Below are 11640 nucleotides of genomic sequence, written 5' to 3'. Positions count from 1 at the left end.
CCGAATTGGACCGCGCTGAATCTTGTGCCACATCAGCTTGCCACGCTGGATGCCTACGTGGCCTGGGGAGGTTGCTAGTGACCAAAACGCCACAGTAGGAATATTTTGGTCGTAAACGTCTTCGACCATTCTAGAAGAAAGGTCACTATAGTCAGTTTACGACCGCCAGCTTTTGTCCTTCTGTTTTTGGTCACAAAAAGGTCACAAATGGAAATTTGTGACCTTTCAGTGACCAATAGTGGTGGTCACAAGTTGACATATTTCTTGTAGTGGATATTTAGGCTGGCGTGCATGGGAAATCAAAGCTACAAAATGACTCAGCATGTTAAGGATACATACAAAATACAATAAAAAGTGATAAAAACAAATCTGCAGCAACTCACGACCACGAACACGTATTCTTAGTGAGCAAGTGAGTGAAGCCGCCATGGCAGGCTAGCACCGAGGGACAAGGGTGACAACTGCCTCCCCATCCAGTGCCTACTGATTCTGCTGGCGCCACTTTCATTCTGAGCACACCAGTACCACTCATGTGTTGCATAGAAACTATGAATTGAAATTATCATCGAAAGCATGAAAAATGGTAATGTTCTTCTCCACTCCCCTCCCTCAAATACCCAATTCATGGCTGCCTTGCTACATTTAGCATAGCTCTGATGTGCAATGTTGTCTCCTCCAACACTTAACAAATTCATCGTAGCTCACAACTGGATAGGCCTTGCGGGTTGAAGAAAACTATCCAAACCTGAATAGAAACAACAAAATGAGGACAACTTATAAGAAACGGAAAAGCGAGGAAGCACACACCTACATGCCCAAACAGAATATAAGATGCAACTACACTATATAATTTACTCATTAAAGGAGGCATCACTCTCCTGTTCAAGTCTTAGATGTAATTTAGATCGGACAATAATAATGCAAACCTGCACATTGAATTTGTGGCAATTGAGACAAAACAATATGCACTAAGAAGTATTAATTATATGCATCCATTGTACTATTAGCTTGCAAAAGCAAAATCACTCGACTATACGGAAGCCTCGAGTAATATCCTCTGGGACTGGACCTTCAAAAAGGACTACTATACCACAGTGGCGGATCCAGGAAATCAACTTCAGGTGTTCAAATAAAATTCACCCTAACAGATAAGTCCATTTTCCCATGGTAATACAAATTGTTCACAAAAAAACCAATATCTCAAAAGAGAAGAAAACTACAAAGATCTATATATCTAAATCCAAAGATAATTCATTAGCTTATCTTTTACTAATGAATTCGATCCAAAGATAATTATTTGTTATTTTTAAATCAACAGTCTCCCTCTTTACTAATGTGGTCATGTACAGAGCTATATATCTAAATCCAAAGATAATTCATTTGCTTATTTTTTTACTAATGATTCGATCCAAAGATAAGTATTTGTTGTTTTTAAATCAATAGTCTCCCTCTTTACTAATGTGGTCATGTACAAAGCTATATCTCTCTCAATGACTAAATGCAAACATAAGCTACACATGTACATGGCGCTCATCCCGTGACCCATTTGTGCTGCTGTTGCATCTCCACTGGCAGTGGTGGGCATGGCACTGCACGGCTTGACCATGGGGGCTCCATCCTATCCGCGTCCGGTGCCGGCGGCTTGGTCAAGCTCTCCATCGGCACAGCCACACGCCGCACAGAGGTCAGAGCCCCGTGTCCCCGTGCTCATTCAACTCTAGTGCTGCTAGATTTGCTGAATTTAGACTGACTTTTTTAGGGGCATTTGGACTGAGTTGAGCTGCTGAGTATCTCTAGTGTAGTCCTGCGTGAGATCTCTAAAAAGATCTCATGAAGATCAAGTATGCACCAGTCTTCAGTTCATATGTGTTTATCACAGCTTATGATAGTTCATATGTGTTCATCATGGCTTGTGATTTCTGGGAAAATCTCTCAATGTGCTTCTCAATATCGCTGGCTTGGTAAGTGTAGCAGTAACCGCTCTACGTACATGGTTGCAGACAAAGTACAACGTAGGTTGACAATTTTTCTAGATCTAATGTTTTTGAACCTAGGGATATGTATACAGTAAGAAACTTTCTTACCGACGCAATGGTCATGGTCGTGGTCGCGGTAGCAGACGCCGAGGTCTTCACGGCGCCACCGCTCTCCTTCCACGTCTCCACCAAGTTCAGAGACGGTGCGGTAGTGGCGGACCCGTCACCGTCCTTAAGGTCCGTCATCTTTCACGCCGGCCACGGTGGCCAACCTCGACGCAGGCTTCGTCTTCTTCGGCTATGCGGTGGTGGATGCCTTTCTCTCCCTCGAAGACACCATGACGGCCACCATAGACCCTTCCCTACCAGCCGGCATGGTCGCCATCGCAGGCATCACCTTCCCGTCCATCCCGCACTCGCCGGCTGCCTCTTCCGCGACCGTCTACACAACTACAAGGCTCCTGCTTCCATGAAAAGGCAATATAATTTATATTCACCAAGAAGCAACAGAAGTAAGATCACTATATTAAATCCCGATGAACCATTTATGCTGAGATACATACGGAGAAACACATCAGTTAAACTAAATCTAGCAATATAGTACACTTGGCACCGGGTAAACCCCAGATTAAACAATGTGGTAGATAGTTGTTTACCTGAATGACTTGCTAGCTGTCAGTGTCAAAACCGGCAGATCTCGGGTAGGGGGTCTCGAACTGTGCGTCTAAGGTCGATGGTAACAGGAGATAGGGGACACGATGTTTACCTAGGTTCAGGTCCTCTCTATGGAGGTAATACCCTACTTCCTGCTTGATTGATCTTGATGAATATGAGTATTACAAGAGTTGATCTACAACGAGATCGTAATGGCTAAATCCTAGAAGTCTAGCCTGTATGACTATGGTAATGAGTCTCTCCTTCCGGACTAAGTCCTCCGGTTTATATAGACATCGGGGAGATCTAGGGTTACACAAGGTCGGTTATAGAGAAAGGAATCTACATATCCAGTCGCCAAGCTTGCCTTCCACGCCAAGGAGAATCCCATCCAGACACAGGTACGGTCATCGGTCTTCGTGTCTTCACGGCCCATCAGTCCGGCCCATGGCTAACAGGCCAGACGCCCGAGGACCCCTTAGTCCAGGACTCCCTCACTAGCAGCTGCTAGAAATGACTTGTTAGGCTTTGTGAGATTTTTCTCTATATACAGAAGTATGTGATGTTTCTCTCATAGCAAACAACCAATTTTCCCTTGAAAGCAAACAACCGATCCTTCTCTTCTTACCTTAAAAAACAATTCACCCTCTCACTCATCGCACGATGCAACGGTCACACTCACATCTCAATACCCTGGCGTGCTCTGCCCACCACGGCTTCTCATTGTCGCCTCCCCTCGATGCCACGTCATTTAGCTCGCACCTTGCTCTCAGCGCCACGCCCCCTCCTCTCCATGACGTCGCCCGCCCCCTCCTCTCCCCTCCATGACATCCCAGGCCGATTCCCGGTGCCAAGGATTGCACACCATCATAGCCGAGGGTGACCACCACGACGACACAACCTGCTGCTAACCACAACGCCGCACCATCTCCAACAACATATTCCTCTGGTGTTTGTAGATGATGGATGCTAATTTGTAATTGCCAAAGAAACAACCTGTGTAGCTTCCTGTTTGACAGCATAGTAGTCAGAGAAATAACCTTGCATACCTAGTTCACATGGTCATGATATCATGATTAAACTAGATTTCTGGGGGTGACGCCGGACTGTCTTTGGGCCGAGGGCTCGGAAAATATGTCCGTCACCAACTCGGAAGTGGAGAGCGCCATGAATCTTCGGTGCTTCAGGGCCATTTTACGAGCCCCCCGCTGTTCGAAAGAGGCGTTTGATGCCTTTAGCTCGGCTGATGCATATATGCGAGCTGCTCAAGATGGGCTTGGCAAAGCCATAAAGCAGCATTTGACGGACGTGCGGGTAAGGTTTATTTTGTCTAAAAAGGATAAGCACATGCTAGTAGCCCCCGAGACTGAAAGCAGTTGGCACAAGTGATTTAAGGATCGATCTATAACCAGGTTCTGACGGAGAGGAACAACCTGCTAGCTCAAGAGTTGGAGCAGTGTCGGACACAACTAAATGCTTCTACCGCCAAACTGAAAGAGTCCAAGAAGGCATCTCCTGGTAAAGTTCCCCTCCATCGAGGAATAACAGGTATACAATAGCTGTGCTAATACTAGTGCTTATCTCATAATAGGACCATCAGGTCAACTGGAAGAGAAGTTGAATACCGCTCAAGCGGGAGAGAAAGAGGCAAAAAGACTACATGCTGCAGGCAAACAGGTGTTGACCCGAGTCAGACAGGAGAAAAACAAACTCCAAGATTCAAATACCAAACTGGGCGAAGAATTGAAAGATGTGCGAGCCCAGCTAGCCGACGCCGTGAAGGAGAACAAAAAGCTGTGAGGCGGCATATTCAGTACGTGGCCGGATTGAACTTATAGCAGCTTGGGGTAAAAGTAGCTGATATAGCTGTGATTGCAGGTATGTTGACGGGCCACCCCGAAGAGGAGGTGTCCGGATCATCAGGTGATCACCTGCAAGAGCTGTCGCAGTTGCACGAGCGAGCTCGGCAGGCAATGCAGAGTGTAGCTAAGGCCTTATGGCCATCCGACTCCCCTCCAGGGAGTATGGAGAAGCTTGTAGAGATGTTCAAGGGAGCGCGGCGGCGTATCTGACTATGGAAGATATTGGCTTGCCAAGAGGGTGCGCGAGAAGCCTGGGCCATGGTAAAAACACGATATACCAAGCTGGATCCGAATCACATGGCCCGGGTCGGACCGCTAGGGTCAAATAGGGAAGAAATTCCCGTTAGTTTGGTATATAACCAAGTAGAAGTAGCCGCCAAGTATTCCCAACAGGATTGTAAGTTAGATAGCCTGTTGTACGGCATAGAGGAGGAAGTTTTTGAGTCCAAGTGACTATGTACTTTCCTTTGCATATGTAGCTCTAGCTGAAAACGATTGTCATGGCGGACCTTTTCGCTTCAACCTCTCGACCCGAAGGTGCGGAGTGTTTTCGAATACCAGAACGGCCAAGTAGACCGGGTATGCATGGAAACCAGGCGTAGGGGTCATAGTTTCTTGAACAGATAATTATCCGGCTAATTATGTTATATTACATTAAGAGTGTAAGAAACATCTACCCGAGAGAATTGTACCGTTAAGGGTTCCTTTCCCTGGGTGTGCATGCATCGATGTGCATGTCCGAACTGTGATGAAGAAATCACAATGTGTATAGCTTCCAGGGGTTCACGATGGGACAAATGCAAAAAACATCTTTAGTTCACCGACTGAATATTCCCTTAAGAACGCTAGCTTTCGGCTTCACCCAGTCCGAGGTACACATCCGGATGACCCGGCAGTAACAATCACAGATGTGCTCCCTTTATGCCCTAGCCGAACTATCGGGAACGTAGGGCATAAGCACAGGAGCCAGGCAACCCAGCTTGGCCAAAACTTAAGTCATATCGATGCATATAATGGCAAAGAAAAGGTACATATGGGAAAAACGCATATGTGAGGAGTTTGACGCTCAGAAGGTAACAATAGCAAGCTTCTATCCAAGAAGCCCCCAGGTATAATAGACGTACATACTTCAAGACGTATGCGTCGGGGGTGTACCGTCTAACCACCCGAAAGCTTATAAGGCTAGAAATAAAAACAAAAGGAGAGAGAAAAAATAATGGAAAAGTTGGGGGAAGGAAACGAACAAAGATTTCCGCGCTAGGCATAGAATCTTTGGAGTCTGACCGCGTTCCAGGGGTTCGGCTCTAATCTACTGTCTAACGCATCACGCCGGCGGTATGCCCCTCCGGTGACAACTTCGTCGATGATGAAGGGACCCTCCCACTTGGGCTTGAGTTTGTCCTTTTTCTTCTCCAGCAGGCGTAGAACGAGTTCGCCGACGTTGTAAGTTTTGGCCCGCACCTCTCTACTTTGATACCTGCGAGCCTGCTGTTGATAAAATGTGGAATGGGCTTTTGCAACGTCGCGCTCCTCCTCCAGGGCATCTAAGTTGTCCTGCCGATCGAGCTTGGCCTCTCTCTCTCTTCGTACATGCGCACCCGAGGTGAGTCATGAATAATGTCGCAGGGCAGTACTGCCTCTGCGCCGTACACCATGAAGAAGGGTGTGTATCTGGTGGTGCGATTGGGCATGGTCCGTAGCCCCCAGAGTACAGAGTCGAGCTCCTCAACCCAGTGCTTGTTTGACTCTTTCAAAGACTGCACCAGTCTGGGCTTAATGCCGCTCATAATAAGACCATTGGGTCTTTCGACCTGACCGTTTGTTTGTGGATGATATACAGAGGCATAATCGATCTTGATGCCCAGATTAGCGCACCAAGTTTTCACTTCGTCGGCTGTAAAATTGGAGTCGTTATTAGTGATGATGATGTGCGGAACACCGTAACGGTGTACAACGCCGGATATAAAGTCTATTACTGGCCCGGACTCGGCCGTTTTGACTGGTTTTGCCTCTATCCACTTGGTGAATTTGTCCACCATGACTAGCAAATATTTCTTCTTCTGGCTTCCTCCTTTAAGGGGTCCGACCATATCCAGTCCCCAGACCGCCAAAGGCCAAGTGATGGGGATTGTTTGTAGGGCGGTGGGGGGCGTATGGCTTTGGTTGGTGAAGAGTTGGCATCCAACGCAACGTTGGACAAGGTCATGTGCATCCGCTCGGGCCATCGGCCAATAAAATCCTGTACGGAAGGCCTTGCTAACAAGGGCCCAAGCTGCGGCGTGGTGCCCGCCGAGACCGGCATGAATCTCAGCCAGTAGCTGCCGCCCCTCCTCCTTGGAGATACATCTTTGAAGGACTCCGGTAGCGCTTTTCTTATAGAGTTCTCCGTCGTGAACCTTGTAGGCCTTCGAACGCCGGACAATGCGGCGGGCCTCATTCTGGTCCTCAGGAAGCTCCTTCCTGTTGAGGTAGGCCAGGTAGGGTTCGGTCCACGGGGCAATTATTGCCATGATGAGATGCACCGACGGTGTTATTTCGGTGGCTGAGCCTCCGATGATGTCGGTGTTTTCGGAATCTGGGGTTATGTTCGGGTCCGAACTAGTGTTACCGTTTTCCCCCTACCACACCACGGATGGCTTGAAAAGCCTTTCCAGAAAGATATTAGGCGGGATGGGGTCGTGCTTAGCACCGATACAAGCAAGAACGTCCGCCGCTTGATTACTCTCTCGAGCCATATGATGGAACTCGAGCCCCTCGAACCGAGCCGACAATTTTATGACGGCATTACGATAAGCTACCATCTTAGGATCTTTGGCATCAAAGTCTTAATTTATTTGAGATATTTTGAGGTTTGAGTCCCCGCACACTTCCAGGCATTGTTTGCCCATGGAGACAGCCATTTAGAGACCGTGCAATAAGGCTTCGTATTCAGCTACGTTGTTGGAGTCCGTGTATAGTATTTGGAGTATGTACTGAACAACGTCTCTAGTAGGGGACGTTAAAACGACACCCGCTCCTAGCCCTGCCAGCATTTTGGAGTCATCAAAGTACATAACCCAATTGGAATATGTGTCGTACTCTTTAGGGAATTCGGCCTCTGTCCATTCGGCGACGAAGTCAGCCAGTACTTGGGATTTGATAGCTCGATGTGGTTTGTATGTAATATCAACTGGAAGAAGCTCAATGGCCCATTTGGCAATCTGGCTCATGGCATCGTGGTTGTTTATTATGTCGTTGAGTGGTACTATAGAAGCCACCATAATCGAGCACTCTTGGAAGTAGTGACGGAGCTTTCGGGATGCCATGAAGACCGAGTATGCTATATTTTGATAATGGGGGTACCAGGGTTTGCATGGTGTAAGGACAGTGGATACGTAGTATACTGGCTTCTAAAGCTGGAATTTGTGTCCGGCCTGGTCTTGTTCAACGATGAGCATGGCACTCACCACTTGATGTGTTGCCGATATGTATAATAACATCGGTTCACCGACGTCTAGCGCGGCCAGGATTGGGTTGCTCGCCATAAGGGTTTTTATTTCTTCCAGTCTGGCTGTCACCGCGTCCGTCCACTCGAAGTGATCGGTTCACCGTAGAAGGCGATAGAGTGGCAGTGCCTTTTCTCCCAATCTGGAGATAAAGCGGCTTAGAGCTGCCACGCAACCCGCAAGTTTTTGGACTTTTTAAGGTCTGTTGGCGTAGCCAATTGTGACAGAGCTCGGATTTTGGCTGGATTTGCTTCAATTCCTCTGTTGGAAATGATGAAGCCCAGCAGTTTTCCAGCGGGGACGCTGAAAACGCACTTTTCCGGATTGAGTTTAATGTCATACGCGCGGAGGTTGTCGAATGTGAGACGTAAATCGTCTATTAATGTCTCGACGTGCCTGGTTTTGATGACGACGTCGTCGACATAAGCTTCAACTGTCTTGCCGATCTGTTTATCCAGGCATGTTTGAATCATGCGTTGGTATGTGGCGTCGGCGTTCTTAAGCCCGAAGGGCATGGTGTTGAAGCAGAATGGCCCATATGGGGTAATGAATGATGTTGCAGCTTGATCATACTCCTTTATTTTTATTTGATGGTATCCGGAATATGCATCAAGGAAACACAATGAGTCGTGTCCTGCGGTAGCATCGATGATTTGATCGATGCGGGGGAGAGGGAAGGGATCTTTAGGGCAAGCCTTGTTGAGGTCTTTAAAATCGACGCTTAGGCACCAGGATTTGTCCTTCTTTGGTACCATCATTAAGTTTGCCAGCCAATCCGGATGTTTTATTTCTCTAATGAATCCGGCCTCAATTAGCTTCGCTAACTCCTCTCCCATGGCTTGCCATTTGGGTTTGGGAAAGCGCCGCAGTGCTTGTTTGACTGGTTTATATCCCTTTAATATATTGAGACTATGCTCGGCCAGTTTACGTGGGATTCCAGGCATATCGGAAGGGCGCCAGGCGAATATATCCCAGTTTTCGCGAAGGAAATCACGTAGCGCGGCGTCGATCATTGGGCCTAGCTGTGCTCCAATAGATGTTGTCTTCTTGGGGTCCATTGGGTGGACCTGGAATTTGACTATTCCTTCTGCCGGCTTGAAGGAGGTCGATTTTGGGTTGTTTGTCTAAGATCACATTGTTTTTATCCACCGTACAGCGCATCGCGGTTAATTCTTCGGCCGCGAGGGCTTCAGATAATGCCTCAAGGGCCAGGGATGCGGTTTTATTTTCGGCGCGGAGTGCTATGTCCGGATCACTAACAAGTGTGATTATGCCGTTTGGTCCGGGCATTTTGAGCTTCATGTACCCGTAATGAGGTATAGCTTGGAAGTGTGTAAAAGCGTCCCGCCCCAGCAGGGCGTGGTATCCGTTGTTGAAAGGAGCCACTTGGAAGGTGATCTCTTCAGACCGATAATTCTCCGGCGTGCCGAATACCACGTCAAGTGTGATTTTTCCCGCACACCACGCCTCCCGACTAGGAATGATTCCTCGGAAAGTCGTGCTGCTTTGCTTGATGCGGCTCTTGTCTATTTCCATTTTGTGGAGTGTATCCTCATAGATGAGGTTTAGTCCGCTGCCGCCGTCCATGATGACCTTGGCGACTCTAAAGTTGTCCATGATGAGACTGAGGACTAATGCGGCTGGCGCTCGGACTGTCTTGTATTTTGGTTCGTCCCCGGCATTAATGGTTATAGCCGTGTTGTTCCAAGGGTTTATCGCGGCGATTTGACAGACTTCGGCAAGGTCATGGAGTGCCCTTTTGCGCTTACTGTTTGAAGTGAATGTCTCGAAGACCGTCAATACTCTGGGGTCGTCGTCTTTTGGAGGGTTTTGATCTGGGACGTTTTTGGTAAGGATGTCCTCGCCGCTCTTGGCTACTTGTTGGAGTATCCAACATGCTCTAAGGCTGTGGGTTGGTATGGTGTCCGGTGTTGTGTGTATTTTACATGGGCCATCAAGCCATCCCTCCAGAATGGTTCCATGCCGCGTAATGGATTTATGTTTCTTGGCTATTAGACTGGGTGTGTCATGGGAATGTGTCCTTTTCGCCTTGACCAGCGGTTGAGTTGGGACCGATGGCCCCCAACAAGGTGCCTGATCCTTCCAAGCGCTTTCCATTGCGCTGTACTTCTGTATGATATTTGCCAAGTCAGTGAAGTGTAGTTTACGGCGGCGATTAATGGCATTGAGGATTCCTTGATTCGTGCAATTGTTGCAGAACGCAAATATCATGTCCTCGTCGCAACAATCTTTAACCTTATCCTTGACAAGGAGGAACCTGCCCAGAAGTGGTGGACCATTTCCTGAGACTGCTATTGTATGCTCATGAGAGCGCTTACGTCTGGGTGGGTGGGTGGAATTGTATTCGGACCCTGACCCGATCGATGATCCGGAGTTTGAAGGTTTTCCAGGCTCGACAGTCCGGGCTCCGGAGTATCTTCTGGTTGTCTATTCCCGATGTCCGATTCTATGTTCGGAAGGCTAGTCACCTCCTTTTGCTGGTGGGTGTCCGGCCCTGTGGGGTCGGCGATCTGGACATAGTCCTTCTTTAGTATAGGGGAAGAGTTACCATCTTGCTCCTCGACTACTGCTACCTGGTGAGTGACCGGTGGAGATTTGATTTCTCTTCGGTCGGGTTTAAGCCCGATCCGATCGTAATCTGTGGCGATCCCCAGGGCGATGATGTGATCAAGGAGCTCGTTTAAAGACAAAAACTCTGCCGAATCCATCTGCTTGGAGTGTTTGGAGTCGATGCGAAGGGGATTTTCGATGTCCCGATAAGTCATCGTTCGCTTAACGGCCAAGCGGGCGGTCATGGTAAAGCCGCCCAGCCGGAGTGTTTGGCCTGGGGCCAATTCTCCTCCGGCAGTGATATTGTCTTTAAAGACGAGGCGAGTCATCGATCCTGTCGTCGACAGCATAGTGGAACTCTCAATGAAAGCACCAATGTCGGTGTCAAAACCGGCGGATCTCGAGTAGGGGGTCCCGAACTGTGCATCAAAGGTCGATGGTAACAGGAGACAGGGAACATGATGTTTATCCAGGTTCGGGCCCTCTCTATGGACGTAACACCCTACTTCATACTTGATTGATCTTGATGAATATGAGTATTACAAGAGTTGATCTATCATGAGCTCGTAATGGCTAAATCCTAGAAGTCTAGCCTGTATGACTATGGTAATGAGTCTCTCCTTTAGGACTAAGTCCTCCGGTTTATATAGACACCGGGGAGATCTAGGGTTACACAAGGTCGATTACAGAGAAAGGAATCTACATATCCGGTCGCCAAGCTTGCCTTCCACGCCAAGGAGAATCCCATCCGGACACACGTACGGTCTTCGGTCTTTGTATCTTCACGGCCCATCAGTCCGGCCCATGGCTAACAGGCCGGACCCCGAGGACCCCTTAGTCCAGGACTCCCTCACTAGCAGCTGCTAGAAATGACTTGTTAGGCTTTGTGAGATTTTTCTCTATATACAGAAGTATGTGACGTTTCTCTCATAGCAAACAACTAATTTTCCCTTGAAAGCAAACAACCGATCCTTCTCTTCTCACCTTAAAAAACAATTCACCCTCTCACTCGTCGCACGATGCAACGGTCACACTCACATCTCAATTCACTGGCGTGCTCTGCCCACCACGGCTTCTCATTGTCGCATCCCC

At 48.1% G+C, this 11640-nt stretch overlaps 1 pseudogene; it reads left to right on the top strand.

Annotated features, from left to right (window-relative positions):
- Positions 1-2091: 2091 nt before the first annotated feature.
- Positions 2092-11640, top strand: part of LOC123101199 (B3 domain-containing protein Os02g0598200-like) — a 47680-nt pseudogene continuing 38131 nt past the window's right edge.

The sequence above is a fragment of the Triticum aestivum genome, chromosome 5A (genome assembly GCF_018294505.1).
Source record: "Triticum aestivum cultivar Chinese Spring chromosome 5A, IWGSC CS RefSeq v2.1, whole genome shotgun sequence".
Taxonomy (NCBI): Eukaryota; Viridiplantae; Streptophyta; class Magnoliopsida; order Poales; family Poaceae; genus Triticum; species Triticum aestivum.
This window is presented reverse-complemented; position numbering and strand designations above follow the sequence as displayed.